Source organism: Monodelphis domestica, chromosome 4 (assembly GCF_027887165.1).
Source record: "Monodelphis domestica isolate mMonDom1 chromosome 4, mMonDom1.pri, whole genome shotgun sequence".
Classification (NCBI taxonomy): domain Eukaryota; kingdom Metazoa; phylum Chordata; class Mammalia; order Didelphimorphia; family Didelphidae; genus Monodelphis; species Monodelphis domestica.
The window spans coordinates 205,129,485-205,147,561 of NC_077230.1; positions in this window are offsets into that span (position 1 = coordinate 205,129,485).

The following is an 18,077-nucleotide window of genomic DNA, read 5'->3' on the forward strand; positions in this document are numbered from 1 at the left end:
GGATACATCCTGAGACCATGGATTAAAATAAAGCTAACTGGCTAAAAGCAGATACTGTAAACTTAGTCTCATTAATGATATGCTTGAAAAATGGAGCTAAGGATTTTTAGAAAGCTAAAAGGAGGAGGGGGCAGCTGGGTGGCTCAGTGGATTGAGAGTCAAGCCTAGAGATGGGAATTCCTAGATTCAAATCTGGCCTCAGACACTTCCCAGCTGTATGACCCTGGGCAAGTCACATGACCCCCATTGCTTAGCCCTTATCACCTTCTGCCTTGGAGCCAATACATAGTATTGACTCCAAGAGGAAGGCAAGGGTTTAAAACAAAAAAAAAGAAAGCTAAAAGAGGAGAAGCACTATGCATTTTCCATAATTAAAGAGGTTCATTTGGTTTTAATACACAAAGAATAAATAGAAAAAAAGACAACTTAGAAAATAGGAAGGGCTCTCAGACAGTATTTTGTCCCACTTTTAGATTTGGGAAGCCCCTTTATGGTATCCTTGACAAGTAGTGATCCAGATTCACTTGCTCTTAACCTATCTGCTGATGCATTGTCAGGGGCCAAGATATGCTTCCATCTCACCTGATGGATATAGTCAAAAGATAGAAGATAGGTAATCCAGAGGAGGGGAGAGGTAGTTTATAGTTGCTATGGAGGCAGGAACTTCAACTATGAAACCTGATCCTGCTCTCTGGACAATTCTGGGTTGTGTCAAAGTAAAGTTGCAAAGATGGAAAATTGAGCCAAAAATAAATCATTGTTTTCTCTTCAACACTAGGAGAGAAATATGTGATTGAAAGAAAATAATCACATGACGAAATATAGTAATCACACTAGACATATGAGATTTCGGCAAAGCCTAAAATTTTGTCTTTTTAGCTATATGTTCTTTGTTTCACAAAACATTAGTCATAAGGCTTTTGGGGGGAAAGCAGTGCCAGCAATTTCTGCTTATCTATACCAATAGTTGGTCTATTTCTTTGTACTTTATCCCCATCTGTCTATTCTGCCTTGTCTCTTCTCATTAGCATACTAAACATATGTTTATTCTTGGAATTTTCTACACTATTAGTCTTCATTACAATATGCATCTGCATTGTGGCTTCCTCTCATTTCATGAAACCAAATGACCTGAAATTTTATAGTAAATCCTTAGTTCAGAAAGAATAAATTCCCACAGTATGGACCCTGAAACCCCACTTTTCCAGCTTACTCCTATCAGTTTTTTATTGCCTGAAAACAGACAGTTTTCTCTTGCTTTGAGATATAAATGTTGCAGACTTCTCAGCCTAGTAGTTTTTCTTCAAAGATATATAGGGATGGATGGTTTCACATTCTCTAAGTAAAGATAAGAAAATACATTATACACTAAGTAAATGGTTCAAACTAACTGCAAATGAGAATAATGCCAACCAAGAAGACTAAATGATAAGGTGGAAAAAAAGGTTTAATAAGTATCTCATTGGTTGACCACTTCTTAGCTATATCTGTTTTAATAGAATAGCAAAATAAAATAAATAGTAGACAATTCTTGTAAAGTGAAGGCTTGTATTTCATGTAATATGATGGAATGGCAGCTGATGGCTTACATTCTAAAAGCACTTTTCCCCCACCTGATAGCATAATAGAATAAAAGAACCAATAAAAAATAAATAATAGAATAAAAGGAAGATTTCCCAGAAAGGAAAAAAAATCATATGCTCACAATGAGTAATGCTTTTGATGAGTAAGTTTAAGGTGGGCAAAAGGGGAAATTAGGTGGCTCTTTCCATTTCTAGGTAACCCTGAATCCTATGGAGGAGAATATCCTGGAGTAGTTTTTTCTGGATCAGAAGAAGAAAGAAAAGTACAGGTTTCAAAGGAAAATCACAATGTTGATCTAGATGGTTCCATCACACATAAAGTAGCCTTGGAAAGAAGGAAAGCTAGCTAATGAATGTCTTTCTTTTCTTCCTTCAACAAAATCAATAAGCATCTAGACAGATTATTATAAAATTCCTTCTACCTTCAGTCCTCCAGTTCACATAGCTCTTTAGCTAGACTAGACAAAGTAGGTTAAACTGTAAAAATGGACAAAGCAAAAGATTAAATATACTGTGATATATTTTACTATCATAAAGCCAATTGAGATTTTTTTCCTTTGTCATTCATTTATGACTACTTTTAAGCTTAAGGTTTATTTCCTTTGTTTTGTCTTCTTCTGACTCTTCCTCTTCCTCCCTTCATTTGTTTTCTGTGCGTACATTACCACATCTTCCACCTTTACCATATACACACACACAATCCAACATGCTCATGCCTGCCTAAATAAACTCTTCTGAGTTTACTCAGACCTGGATAGAATGTGACCTTGTTCTTCACCACTATCTGTAACATGTAGACACTAAAATAAAGGCTTTGGAAGTATGGAGGATACAATAAAAGACATCTTCCTGATGCAGTTTATTATCAAGCTGAGTCTGTCGATGAGACACATGAAAAGTATTTTATAGGAAATGACTATAAGACAGCTTGCTAAGTTGTGTGGTTTTGACACCAGGTCAGAAAGCTCTAAGAAGAGAAAGATAAGGAGGGTCACTAGAAGAGGACCTGAGATGAATTTTGAAGAAGGAATAGAAGTCAAAAGGAACATCCCTCCCAGCCTTTTCAAGAGGAAGAGCAATATTATTACTCAAGCATAAGTAATATATCTTCTTTCACATGATGAATGTGGAAATATGTACTGCATGATAGCACATGTACAACCTTGTAAGAGTTAAAATGGTTGGTAGATATAAATTGTAGTGATTAAAATAGTGGAAGACTTAAATTGTAGTAGATAAAAGAGTGGATGAGTATGTTTTCAATACGGTGTCTTGTTTTTAAATCAATATATAAGGTGGTCGCCAGGGAAAATATTCCCAATTATGAAATATACCCAAGTCAACTGGGTTTTATAGAGAATTTAATTAATACAAATGAGGAATTAAAGAAAAGGAGAGAAAGAGAGAAAAAGGAAATAATGAGAAAAGGATAAGCTGGCCCTGGCAAGTCCTGGCCAACCCAGGCCTAAGCCCTAAGAGAAAAGATCAGTCAGTCCTTAATCACTCACCACAAGATCTGTCCAAGCAAGGATTCTAGTGACACCAGGCCAGCTCCATCTCAGCTGACTTCACCAGCTCAATCCTCACTCTGAATGTTTCAGAATCTCTTCAGAGCCTCCTTAGAAACTCTTCTTCTCAACAGCCTCCTTAGAGACTGTCTTTCTCTTAAGAGCCCGTCATCTCCTTATATAGGGAATTTTCTCCTATATCACCTCCCCTAAGTTCTTCCATCTACCAATCATAGTAGATGTTTTTCAAAGGACAGACCATTCTTAGTCCACACCTAAGAAGGTGTAAATTTTTGAGTAATTCACACCAGGAAAGCTCTGAGTAAGTTTCTCAACTCTTTGTTCCTTATAAATTCACAAGTTGCCTGACCTTTATAGGTACTTAGCTTAAGAACTTTTTGCCTTATTATGAGTATGGGTTTAAGTACTTTTCATTGTTCAGAAAAGAGTTTACAACTTTATCTTCCCCTAGGGAAGACTTAAGTAAGTGAAGTAGAGTTCTCACATTCCTGATCTAATTAGAGTTCACTGCCCAAATGGGGAATGGTCTTAATCCAATCTTATGAAGTAGGGTCTGGGAATTTTTAAGGTTCATAACCTATACCATATTACTTGCCATCTTGGGGAGGGAATTTGGTAGTGGAATAAGTGGAGCAATCAGTCTTCACTCCCACTTCCTAGATACATAATCATAGCTAAGTCATTTAAATACTCAGTTTCACTTCCCTCTTCTGTAAAAAAATGAGCATTACTTCCCAGACAGGATTGTTGTAAGGAAAGGACTTTGGCAAGTATTTTGATTTCTTTTGGGTTTAAATTTCTTCAACTATAAATTTTGACTAGATTCCCACAAGGTAAATCTATGATCCTTTGAACTATTTGAACTATCAAATAACAACGTATCATATTACCTATCCCACACACTTTTAAATTCTGCTGAACTTCTATTTCTAAAATGGGCATTACCTCACAAATAGGGTTGTTGTGAGAAAAGGACTTTGTAAACCTTAGAATGCTATTCATATAAATTATATGTAATTTCTATATTACATTTTTATTTATTGAATATTAAAGTAATATATAACATATTATATATAAATATACATGCTTATATTTATATATGGTATATATAAAATATAATAGTGTTATTAACATAAATTATGTACATTAACTTTCTATGTATCAATGTTACAACTTGGCAATTGTTAGCAACTCTTTGATCTGTATTAAAGCTCTGATCCCACAACAGTTTATTAGTTGATTTTTCAATTATGGGATGTTATGTTAGACCATAAAAAAACAGTGAATTGTTCAATTCTAGTCAACAAGATATATATTCATAGCTGCTAAATGTTTATAGGATGTAGTCATATGTTGAGGTTTCTAACATTTCTTTGCATAATTCATGTTGTTCATTAAATCCTATCTTCTTAAGGGCAACTCTTCCATAATCTCTGGTGGCAAAGGCCTAGTCTTGAATTGTCAACACAAGTCCTTCTGTTTCCATCAGCAAATTTCTGGGGACAGCCACTTGTTAGATATTCTTTGTCAGCTCATGTAGGCCTTAATGAGCCCTTCTCCTTCTTCCCCAATAGGATTTGCTCTTCTCAGTTCCTGAGGCTCTGTTGATAGAACTGTGAACTGATCTAACCATTTTTAGAGAACAATCTGCAATTAAGCCCAGAGTTATAAAATTGCATATTTTTAGATTGAGCAACACCACTTTGGGGTCTGTTTCCCAAGATGATCACGAAAAAAAAAAAAGGAAAAGAATTATGACAGAGGCTGGCACTAAAGAAAAAGTGCCAGGCTGAAGAGTGTGTGAAACTGATCACCTCTCTATCTAAACCCTTTTCCTTCCTCCTCGAGTTTGGGGGAACTCGGGCTTTGGCAGCCTGAGCCCCCTGAGAGAAAGTCAGGTTGACTCACCCTGGGTTTGGCCCCTTGGCCACAATTCAGACTCAGGGCAACAGGAGCTGAAGTAAAATCTTCTCAGGTTTCTCTTCAGAAAGTCCCTTCAATTGGGAAGTGTTGGGGGGAAGGATTTCCAGTCACCAGCAGGAAAAATGGGTAACCCTCAGGAGACAGTCTTTTTCCACCTTCTGTCTTCAGCTTCTCAAGACTGAGAGACCAACTCCTCTCCCAGCCAGAGTCTTCTCCTCCTCGGGATTCCATTCTCTCGGGGCCCCTCCGCTGTGGAGGTGATCAGTTTCACACACTCTTCAGCCTGGCACCCTTTCTTTAGTTCCAGCCTCTGTCACAGAACCTACATGTTTTAGAATATTTATAGCATTTATCTTCATGGTGGCAAAGAACTGGAAACTGAGGGGATACCCATCAATTAGGAAATAACTAAATAAAGCTGTAGTATATGATGAATGAAATACTCTTATGTCATAAGAAATGACAAACAAGATGATCACAAAAAAACAAACACAGAAAGACATATTTTAAGTGATACAAAGTAATGTGAATAGAACCAGGAAAATGTTATATACAATAACAACAATAATGCATGATAATCAACTATGAATAACAACTATGATCAACAAGGCAAGGTTCCAGAATAACTCCTAGGGACTCATTACAATAAAGGATATCCACTGCCACAGAAAAAAAGTGTGAATTCACATTGAAAGATACCATTCTTCACTTTATTTCCTCCGTGAATTTTCCCTAGTGTAAACAATATATGTCTTGCTGTTATTTAATAATATATGAATGTTTATTTATAATAATAATATAATAAATGTTATTTAACAATATATGAATAATCTATATCATAATACCTGCTTTCTTGGAGGGGGGGAAGTGGGAGAAGAGGAATGAGTGGGATGAGAATAAAACATAAAATGCTGGACATAGCTAATAAAAGAATTTGTTTTTCTTGGATAAGCATATTCGTTATAATTTATTACATATTTATTACAAATAATTTGTCATATTATTCTTATGTTACATATTACATTGTTATATATAATAAAAATAAATTCTAAATCAAAAGAAAAACATGCAAAGACCTATATGAAATTATGAAAATTAAAATGAGTAGAAACAAGAGAACTATTATTATATACAGCTTCAGAATTAATGTTTGAAGAATAACTTGTGAATGTTCACCTCCAAAGAAAGATCTGACAAGGAAACACGTAAGACATTTATATATACATATTTTTTTACAAACTAATGCCTTCTCTAGGGTTTGGAGGGGAGGAATCGAGAAGATACCTGGGAATTTTGACATAATGTCAAAAAAAATTTTTTTTATATAACAATGTCAAAAAAATTTTGACATAACAATGAAAAACTTTTTTTTTTAATACCAAGGCTTAAGTGAAGTGCCTGGTCATTTTCACTCATAGGCCCTCAGGGCTAAAGTTCCTTCAGAGGATTTTGTGATGGACACTACCAACTCCACTGGCTTGGGAGGAGGGAGAATGTTAAATAGCTAATCTGCGTAGGTTTTTTTATTATATGTCTTACTCAGTTTCAAACCCCAGTTTTGTGCACCTGCTGTGGGCTGCAGTGTATTCCTTTTGACTCTGTAGAAGAACTGAAAAGTTCTAGGGAAAGAGGATCTGTATCATGTGAAGCAATTTATTTTTGATTCATTTTTCTTCATACTTAAATAATTTTTTATTAGCCAAGTTAAAGTTGTGGCTTTTTCTAACTGCTAAAACCAACCTTCCATCTGGGTTTTAACTATAACATTTTGAAAATGAAGAATTTTCAGGTCCTGATGTAATGAAGGGAAAAAAAAAACAAACAAAATAAACCTCAGCACTACTTCTTCTCCCAGAAATCTTATCAGAATAAAATCAAGGCAAGATCAATGAGAAGAAAGAAATCATAGATAGTGGTTCAAAAGCCTGTTGGGAAAGAGAATTAGAATATCATCGTTTTGAGATTCCTTGCAAAACTTAGACCCTTGATAATTACAAGTGAAAACATCATTCAGAAATTAAAAGAAAAGGTAATCAGCAAAGAAATGTACTCTGTTTCCAAACCATTTGTACTGGGATGCTGGGATAGTCTAAGTCAATTTTCTCCATTCCTTGGCCACTCCACAGGCTAAATTCAGTTACTTTCAGATAAATTTGAAAAATCCAATGGCATGTACCTCATGTTATTCTTTATTATTGTTCAGTAGCATAATAATTACTTGTTTTAAAAATATTTCTGATGTGTTTTTAGCCTTTTCTATATTCTTTGAAGATGTATATCTGTCCTTTCCCTCCACATTATCTTTGCTATATTTAAGTTATTATTTCCATACATGATGGATCACAGGGCCTCTAAGGTTCTTCCAGCTTTGAGATTTTACACCTCTCTGAAATTTGGGGGGCTTAGTTGTTGAATTAATTAAGATTAGATCTGGCTGCCTTTTTCATATTTTAAAAAATCTTTCTTTATGATCATCATTCAAATTTTTTTCCAGTTCAAAGGGCTTTGTATAGCAGTGAAAGTTATTGATCACATATTCATAATTTCTATCCTTACTCTCACATCTAGATTATTTTCTTACCCAGAAATTGAAGTCAGTGTTTTTCTCATGAGTTAAAATTCCCAATGACTCCAGTCAGTATGGAAAAATAGATAAAAAGAGGACAACAAAGGCCTTGAAAGTCCTAAAAAGATATATACACATACCTGTCAGAAAGATTCAATATAAAACATAGCTATTATTGCGTTTGAATGAGAACTCTTTGCCTGACATTTGGAATGCCTTAAGAGAACGCAAATTTTCAAAGATATTTATTCATATAATTATTCTGTAATGTTTAATATGAAGATTCTTCTCAAAGGTAGTAATGAAAATAATGATGTTTTAGTTATTATTTTCTCACTTTTGCCCTTCATAGAGGAATAAAGAAAAGAACAGATCATAAGACCTTGTGTCATATTATTTTCTTATAGCTAGATAGATTAAAACATTTTCCATTTACTAAAATAACTTTAACTCAAAGGCATAAGAACACATTTTCAAAGGCAAATGGATGACAGAATGGCGGACATGCTGAAAACACTTGATTCAGTGGTCAACCTCTTGAGCTCTATAGAGCCTAGAAGTTAGTCAAATTATGACTACACTTGGTAGCTGGTGTACTCCAAAATCATCAAATCCCTATACAAAGATGTTATTCTGTGGGGTTTGTATGCAAACAAGCATTTATATGCACAAAAGGATCTATTTTAATAATTTTCAAGCAGCAGCTAATCAAGCAGAACACTAGGTGGAAAGAAAGGAAACTTCTAAGGCAGGCTGGTTCTGTTAAGTGGTTAAACAATTTATTCTAGAGTTAAGTTGGTGCCACCAGCAAAGACCTAGATTTAAATCAGACAACCCAGACTGAATTCCCAATGGCCTGCAATCAGCATAACCCCTGGCAAAGGCACAATTGCTCAGAACAAGTTATTTTCCTCATCAATGAAATGGAAACAATATTTGCATTACCTTGCTTATAAAGTTATACTTTCTTTACAAGATTATTGGAATGAGGCAGAGGGAATAAGCATTTATATGTGAACCACAATGGACCAGGAAAATATTATCTCATTTAATCCTCACTATCCCAAAAGTTTACTCCATTTAATAGCTGGGGGAAGGCTCCACCCTACTTAATAACTGAGGAAACTGAAGCAAACAGAGGTTAACTAATTTGCTCCAGGTCACACTGTAAATATCCAAAGTCATATTTGAAATCAAGTCTTCCTGGCTTCAGGACCTATTAAGCATTTCATCTAGGCAACCTCTCTATCATCAAAGAAGATAATATACATAAGGCTTTTTATAAACTATCAATGATAACTAATATTTTGAGCTAGCAGAAGTAGATTGGAAAGAATGTTGGCTTTGTTTCTCGGAGGATCAGACTAAAAACCTGACTTTGCTATTTACCATTCTGTGACCTTAGGCAAATATTTTGATATTTTTCAGGCTTAAATTTCTTAAACTATAAATTCTTATATAAACTATAAATTTTGACTAGATAGCCCAGAAGATAAATCTATGATCCTATAAATATATATGAACTATCAAATGACAAATTGTAACATTACCTATCCAACACTTTTAAATTCTGTCATACTACATATTTTCTTACAAAATGTGAATATATATGTATTTAAGTATATATTTAAATTGTTAAGATTTGTACCAAACTTATGCCCATCTATTCCATATCCAAACTGATGTTTTTAAAACAGAAGTCTATTTTAATTTGACTAGTTGGCAGTTCATGCTAGCCATTTAGTTCTATTTTTAACTTTTGAAGAAACTGCCTGAATTGACTAACCTTAATGCATTGTTAAAAGATGGGGAGCATCTCATGAACTTAATGAGATTGCTGAGAACCTTAATGAGGGTTGTTGAATATATTTTGAAACAAAATAGTGATTGATAAAATTTCCATGTGGGCAGATCAAAATTGTTTAATGATTCTCACTGAAAGCTGGATGTTTCATGGGATGACACTAGTAAATGTCACATTAAAAGAAAATATTTATTAGCTTAAAATAAAATATATTATGTAAATATATTTTAATGTACAAAAGAATATATATTTTACATATAAAAGAAAGGTATATCAGTCACAGAAGCATTTGTATTTATTTTAGTCCTTTAATTTAATTGTTTCAATTTAATAATAATTTTTTATTTAATAACAACTTTCAATTATGAATTGGAAGGTAAATTTCATGTTTAAATCAAAGAAAAATTCCAGTCAGCATAAACCTTCAGAAAGATATCCTCTAAAATAAATCTTCTGGAGTTTGAACTTCTATAACTTGGAAGAAAAGCTTTCTCAAGTCACCTAAAATGACTGTGGGAGATGTATTCAGGATTCTCAATGTTCTAACTCAATTTAAAAGGGAAGGCAGGGGGCAGTTGGGTAGCTCAGTGGATTAAGAGTCAGGAGGTCCTGGGTTCAAATATGACCTCAGACACTTCCCAACTGGGTGACCCTGGGTAAGTCACTTAACCCCCATTGCCTAGCCCTTACCACTATTCTGCCTTGGAACAAATACATAGTATTTTTTGTTAGATTTAAAATAGTTTTGAGTGTTAAATAGTTGTAGATAAGAGAGTGGGAGCTATAAACTGTGATAATTAAAATGTTTGGGAGCAAGGGAAATATATATATCAATTATGACCACTGAAATATGTTTTCTACTTGGTTTTATATAAATATAAGATGGTCTCCAGGGAATATATTTCCAATTTATGAATATACCCAAGCCAACTGGGTTTTATAGAGAAATTTAATTTATAATACACTGATTAATCAATAGAAAAAGAGAGAAAGTAAGAAAGGAATAAGAATGAATAAATCAGTCAGTTGGTTTTATCACTCACCCAAGATCTCTCTAGGTAAGGCTTCTCATGCCAACCTCAGGCTCCACCTTCAAGAGAGCCTCCTTTCAAGAAATGTTTCCAGAGAATTCTCCTCCTTCAGAGCCAGCCTTCTCTCCTGGTCCTCCCACAGAGCAACCTCCTCAGTCCTCCTCCAGAGCCACTCGCTCCGCCCCCCAACCTCCTCAGACCCCGCTATCTTTAAGGAAACCATCTAAGTCCCCTCCCCTCAGTTCTCACATCTACCAATCACTGTCAATGTCTCCCCTGTGCCAATGGTGGCTCTAGCTTAACCCAGGACTGCCCAGAGGTCTGTGGCTTTGCACATGTCTGTTGAAGGTCATATTCTCAAATAATTAAATCTTGATCTTTTGCTGCAGCCCTTCTTAAATCCTGTTACTCTGAGTAGGGTGGAGATTGGAAGTTCCAAGACCTGGTTCTGTCATTCCAAGTATCTCTATTGTATCAATTCTAAAATCAATCATGACTCAAAGAACTTCCTGTTCTATGCTTAACCATAGGTCAAAGCCCTTTCCATTGTTTAGCAAAAGGTTTCTGTCCTAAAGTAGTCTTAAGTAAGGAGGAGAAGGATCCTCCCATGCCAAGGAGGTTCACATTCCAATAGAGTTCTTACTATCAGTAGGAAATTTTTTCCAAGTATGAAATTTTCCAATGGTGAAATTTCCAACATCCATAAGTCTAAGAAATTTTAAGGTTTACATGTTCCAAGACAGAAGGTAAGGGTTTAAAAATAATAATAATAATAAAAAGAGAAGGCAAAGAATTTCTCCTTTAAGTCCAACTTTAGGCCCAGCATATCTACCTAGTAGGGGAAAGTACAAATAGAAAATATGGACTAAATAACTAATTTACACTGTTTTTGCTTCCTCAGCTATAGTGTACATCTCTTATTTAAGTCAGCAGGAAATACCTGCCATAATGGGAAGAAATGGTGCATTTTCTCTAAAGAAATAAAAATTCTTTCATAGATATTATTTCATCTGCCCTTTGGAATAATTTAGGGTTTGAACTTTTTTTAAAAACTAGACATGTGATTTCACATCTGATAAAAAATCTGTCTGTGATTTATAGTCTTAAAAAATTTAGGAGTACTAAGAAGCTAACAATCACATAAGCAGTATGAGCCACAGGCAAGTTCCTTAATCCAAAGCTGGTTCTCTATCCTCACGGTTGTTCAGTAAGTTTTGTATTTCATTAAAATTTATTCCTAAGAGATTCACACTTCTACTTACTAAACCAAGAGTAAAAACTGGAATGAAAATTTATTTCACTATTTCAGGGTTAGTCAGGATAAGCTGACTGGATAAAAGTTTTAGGGAACTAAGTAAATATTTTGTGTTTACTGATAAGACTTTTCTGGATGAATCAATTCAACTTATACTCTGGATACCAATTAATGAAATTAAATTTAAAAGAATTTGAAGGAAAGCTACCTAAAAGATTAATTATCCTCATCTGACTTTCTACTTAGCACTGACTGTGGCTACATTTGTTTCTGAGAATACAAAAAAAGGACTTTGTACTAACTCTTAAAGGTGTTGTTTGCCATCAGCAAATAAAAATATCATTTATATTATAAATTTGAGTTTGACTTTAAATCAAGAGCCTAACAATTGTGTATGGCAGGCAATGCAATGATATCCTCAATTCAAATATACATTAGTGATTGTTATGTAATAGAATCCAAGCCATAACTAATCTGGAAGCTGGGTCAGAGAATAAGGATAATATTGACTTTTGAGATTTTTGTGTTATAGTGGGGAAAAAATGGATTTCATTCCTGCTCATTTCTGATCTACTTCATGCTTCCTGCAGTGGCAGCTGGTTGCCATGGTCCTCAACTTCCTAAAAGCCCATGTTGAGTTTTTGCCCTCCATCCCCCGTTTCAAAATTATCTATATCATTTTTCCTAAATAATTCGTCTCAATTCCTCCTAGTATGCCACCTACAAAGGTGGGCTTGGTGCCTCAATAATAGTAAATGTAGGTTCTAACACTGATATAGACATTTAAGGTTTGTAAACACTTTAAATGCATGATTTCATTCTACTTTTCACAATAACCCTGGGAGTGAAGTATGGTGATTATATCCACTTGAAAGATGGGGAGATCAAGGCAGGAAAAGAGCTTAAATAACTTGCCCAGGGTTAAACAGCTAGTAAATGTCCAAGGCAGGATTTTAATTTGGAACTTCCGGACTTTAAGTCCAGCATTCTATCTGTTATGCTATCCAACAGTTTTATATAACTATTAAATATGAAAAAGACATGTGAAGAATGAGATCCTTCTATTGCTACTAAGTATAACATTAAAGAATATTTCTGATAATACACTGACAAAGCCATGTGGATTCAGTTGTAAAATCAGATCGGTTTATGATAGCAATTGAGGGTCAGGTCATTGTCAACAGAAATCACAGCCTAGACATAGGTTCTGATCTAGATTAGACAAGGAAATAACAAAAATTATGTAGTATAATTTGTCAGCTATAAATATTTCATATCTACCAAATACCAGCTAAGACTATATCAACTATATTTAATTATTCAAAAGCTCAATATCTTTTATGGACTACTGTATATAAATTTCCATTATATATAACATAGACCTTAGAATATCCTGCAGGACAGCCCCAAAACTGTACAGAAACTGGGCAATTGGCCCATACCAAACTATTGCATATCATCCCTTGGACATGAGTCCTTAAAAATATAAGAAAAATGTTTTTAATAGACATCTCAAATTAAAATTTTAATTAAAAATCATCATTCATTTTGTACTTCTGGACAATATTCTTTTAAATTATAAGAAAAGGTATCTTTCTGCCATCAACCATCCCCACAGACACAGTTCAATCAAGTGGCCTAAGCCACTAACACCCTCACATTTGCAAAAGCTGTGTGGTATAATGGTAAGAGTGCTGGATCTGGAATCTAGAAGCGCTGGTGTTGACTTCCATCTTGATCACTTACTACCTGGATGACCCTGAGAAGTCATTTAATATCTCAAAGTTTTTTTATCTGTAAATATCAAGGTAAAAATAGCACCTATTTTTTTTAAACCCTTACCTTCCATCTTGGAGTCAATACTGTGTATTGGCTCTAAGGCAGAAGAGTGGTTAAGGGCTAGGCAATGGGGGTCAAATGACTTGCCCAGGGTCACGCAGCTGGGAAGTGTCTGAGGTCAGATTTGAACCTAGGACCTCCTGTATCTAGGCCTGGCTCTCAATCCACTGAGCTACCCAGCTGCCCCCTAAAGGTAAAAATAGCACCTATTTTTTGTAGGACATCTGTGAGGATAAAATGAGATTTCATATATAAGGGTCTATATAATTGCTAGGCATTATTGTTTCTGTGGTTAACTGCTACCTTCAGTGAGGCTTGCAAAGACAATTAAATGCTATCAAAGTTATCTGTAAGTTTTCCATAGATATCATTAGATGCTCTGCAAACTTCATTCCAGCCCAGTTTCCTGGAAACAAGGAGATGAGTCACTGAATCATTCCTCATAACCAAAGTGATGAGCCTAGTAAACTTTTGGCTGGAAACAATCCATTATAGTATGCTTCTATGCATCTTCCCACTGGTCACTATTCAAAAGGGTCCAAGTAGACAAACTTTTACCCTCACATCTCCTGACATTGAAAAATTTCTGATCAATCAAATGTTCTCAGTGAAGCACCTGCCATGAATTAGCCTCTGAGAATCTACCAGAATTCTCACCAATGCTTCCAAATAAAAGAACTATATATAGTGCTTTTAACCCTGAGGGCTCGGAAGCATCTTGAGAATCAAGATGTCTTGGCCCAATTCCTATAATTAATTACTACTATTATATTTCATTAAAAGGAATATGGACCCATGTGGGCAAAACAACTCCACTCAAATCCTACTCAGATATTTCTTCATGGTATAGGTGATCCTAGATTCTCAAAGAATATGATTGTGAAGCACATATTTTAAAATGTCCTACCAAGCCAGGGTTAAGCAAGAGACTGTCTTTTTCTTATTCCCTATGGACCAACTAAATTATGTTTGGAAGGGGAGAAAATATACTAAAGGATCTGTGGACCCATTAAAGTGCTTAAGAATTAGGATAGCATTTAGCCAATAGCACTACTAACTCCTAAATTGTGGAAGTTATAATTTTTTGTCATAAAGGATGTACCCAAAATGAAAAAATCACAGGTCCTTGGAGTATCAAATCATGTGGGCCTAAACATAAGAGCAAATTACATACCTAGACAGTGATAGTGGGTAAACTGCATACACCGACCCCTGAAATCTCTCCAAATTTTTGGACTTCTCTTTGCCTTACACCCTTGCTTAGATTACTTTGACATGTCCTGAGATTTTCCCCTCAGCAACCTCACCTCACCTCATTTTATACTTCTTTTCCTGGACATACCTCCTCTTTAATGACCTTATTCTGAAACTGATCTCCTAATTTGCCCCAGATAACACTGCTAGATATTCCTGAAAGCAGTTACCAGTCACAGTAGTCTATCATAGGTGAATGCACAACAGCAGGATGAAAAGAAAAGCTTATAGATGTTATTTTAAACTAAGTTTACTTGAACTGTTGTGCAGAAAATGTGAATTATATTTGAAGAATATATATTGAGATAGTGGCATAAACCAGGAAATGCATATAACTGAATTCCAAAAAATTCTTATCAGAGGAAATACCAACATACTTACAAAATTGATATAGAATCCACATCTTTAATACAGAAAATGGCAATAGGAAAATGTCTCACATTAATTCAAATCATGACACTAAATGAAAGCTGATAGAATTAAAGTTCCAGAGATAACTAACAATTAACAAATGTACCTACATTCTCCCTGCAGAGTATTTTACCTCTAGAGTCAATTATCAATAAATGATCATCAATACTACTTCTATTACCTAATTTCAATATTCAGTGACTGTTTAGTGCTTCCAAAATAAACAACAATAGATTATTTTAAATCAAGTTTTGTTTCCCATGAAGTCTTTATATACTTGAGAAGGCTTTCAGGTTTTAGAAATTCACATTGTTAAATAAGTGATTTTATCTGTCCACGTGGCCATTCTCTAAGACTACCTTTGTACATGATATTTGTTAAAAGAACTTTATGCATATGCAGAGGAGCCTGGTGCAGAGAACAGTGTACAAATTAGACAAAGTTTTGTTTTCTAGACTCAGTACCAATCCCTGCTACCTTGGATTGGTCAACAACCCGAGTCTCAGCTACATCATCTTTTTTCTAGTTACTTTTATAGAAGATACTCTCCATACATTGTAAGCAGCTCTAAGGAATTTACACTTTCCTCATCTTTGTATCAACTGATATTGATGTCTGGTAGACCACTGATCAAAGTAATGTCCCTAGTGACATTTGTTCCAGAATATTTTATGATTTTAAGATGGTCATGGGAGACAACTATTTGAAGACAGTCTTTAAGGATGCATTTTATTTTTACTGCATTACATCCATTTTGGTTTAAAAAAATGTAAGATCATCATTTTAGAGCTAGAAAGAACTGCAGAAATCATCTAATCCTAATCCCTCATTTTAAAAATGAAGAACTGAGGCCCAAGGAAGTTAAAATTTAAGTGACTTGTCCAAAGTTATGCAGGTGGTTAAGTAGCAGAGCTGGAATTTGAGAACAGGACCTCTGACTCATTTCCTACACAATTTCCCATTATCCCATGATGCCTGCATCATATATTATTCCATGCATCTTTCTCTGCCAGTTTCATAACTGTTAAGATGTGATCTGTTGTAGAAAATTATTGGCTATTCCCTTCTCATATGTTAAGCAAGGATAACCTCAATGAATGCACTGACTAATGGATAATAACAGAAAATTAATTTTCTATATCTGAATAGGCAGAAAATAACTAGTTACAGATATAGTGGTCATTTTGGTAATCACCTGTCCTTGTGCTGTCAGATCATAGACTGGCTAGCCTTAACAGTCTAAATGCATGACAAGTTAGAAGGATTAAGATGCAAAGATCCTGCATACAATTACATCAGCTTTGACTTCATCCAGGCTGTCACCTCCAAAAAATGGAAAATAGAACAAAAAAAGGACTTTTACTTTGACTATTACCTGTTCTTAGGGAAGTTTAGCCAATGTAATAGTAGCTACAATTCGAAGCCTACCAAAGCCCAGAACCCACCCAAGAGAGCAAATATTAAATCATTTTGCAAATTAGAGACCTCATAATCAAGGACAATAGCAGTATAGAATACAAGCACATTTGTAAAACATCATGGAGAATATTGAACAGCATAACCCCACGATACAGGAAAAAACAGTTAAGGGTGTCTATAGAATACGTGGTATGAGATTGGTTAAGCCAATCTGGAGTTACACGGGAAAATTATTAATAATTCCAAGAAAGAAAAGGGCAAGTTGTTTGAAGAGACTGGTGTGTATGTATAGTAAATCTCTTAACCAAATTAAATTTAAAAGAAAAATTGTACTTTACATAAAAGCAAGAATAGGCAATAAAGGATAAATATGAAAGCATAGCATGGTACTAAAAGGAAATGTTACGAGTTGAGGCTGATAATGATATAGACAAAATAAAAAAAAAGGTTTTGAGCAAAAAAGGATCACAGAATGCTCATCATTGCTCTGGGTAAATGAGACAATAAGACCCAATGTTATTTTTGCCAAGGAGAAAGAGTTTGGACTAAAATATGCCTAAAATAGCTAATACAAAGTTAAAAAAAATTTTGGGAAATAGAGACCTATCACTGATGAATTTAGGTCAGTCATCAGGCCCAGATGAACTACATTCCAGAAGTACTTAAAAGAACTGACAGATACATTTGAGAAACCCCTGCCAATGATCTTTGAAAGATTTTGGAGATCAGGAAAGGTGTCAAAGAACTGGATAAGGGCAAATATTGTCTTGAAAATTAAAAAAAAAAATTTTAATGGACATTTGATGGGGAGAGAGAGCAGTCTTAGCAAACTATAGACCAAAGAGCTTGCCTTCTATTCCTCACAAAAATCTAGAATGCACAATTAAAAAGATTTGTTAGTGAACATCTAGAAAAGGATCTGATGATCACAAAATTACCAGAAAATCTTCACTGAGAACAAAATGACCTCATTTTTTTTTTCTTTAAGAAGGGTGAGGGTAGGACAGATTTACTAGACTGATAGATCTAAAGACGGCTGACATAAGTTTTCTTAAATTCTGGGAAAACATTTTCCAAAATTTCCAATACTATTCTTGTGAAAAAGATGGAGAGCTGAATTCAGAACCGCTTGAATGTCTGGACTCAAAAGAGAATGGACTCTTAAAGGTTCTAAGTCAACTTGTAAGGAGCTCTCCAAATGGGGTACCCCTTGGGATCTATACTTGGCCCCATGCTGTCAAATTTTTTTAACCAAATTATTTGGATAAAGGCACAGATGACACGTTTATCAAATTTGCAGATATACAAATATGAGAGTTCACAAATTGGGTAACAGAATCAGATCAAAAGAAATTCTCAACAAGCTAGAACATTGGGCCAAATCTAATAAGATGAAATTTATTAGGCATAAATGTAAAGTCTTACACTTGGGTACAAAAAGTCAACTTCACAAGTACAGGATC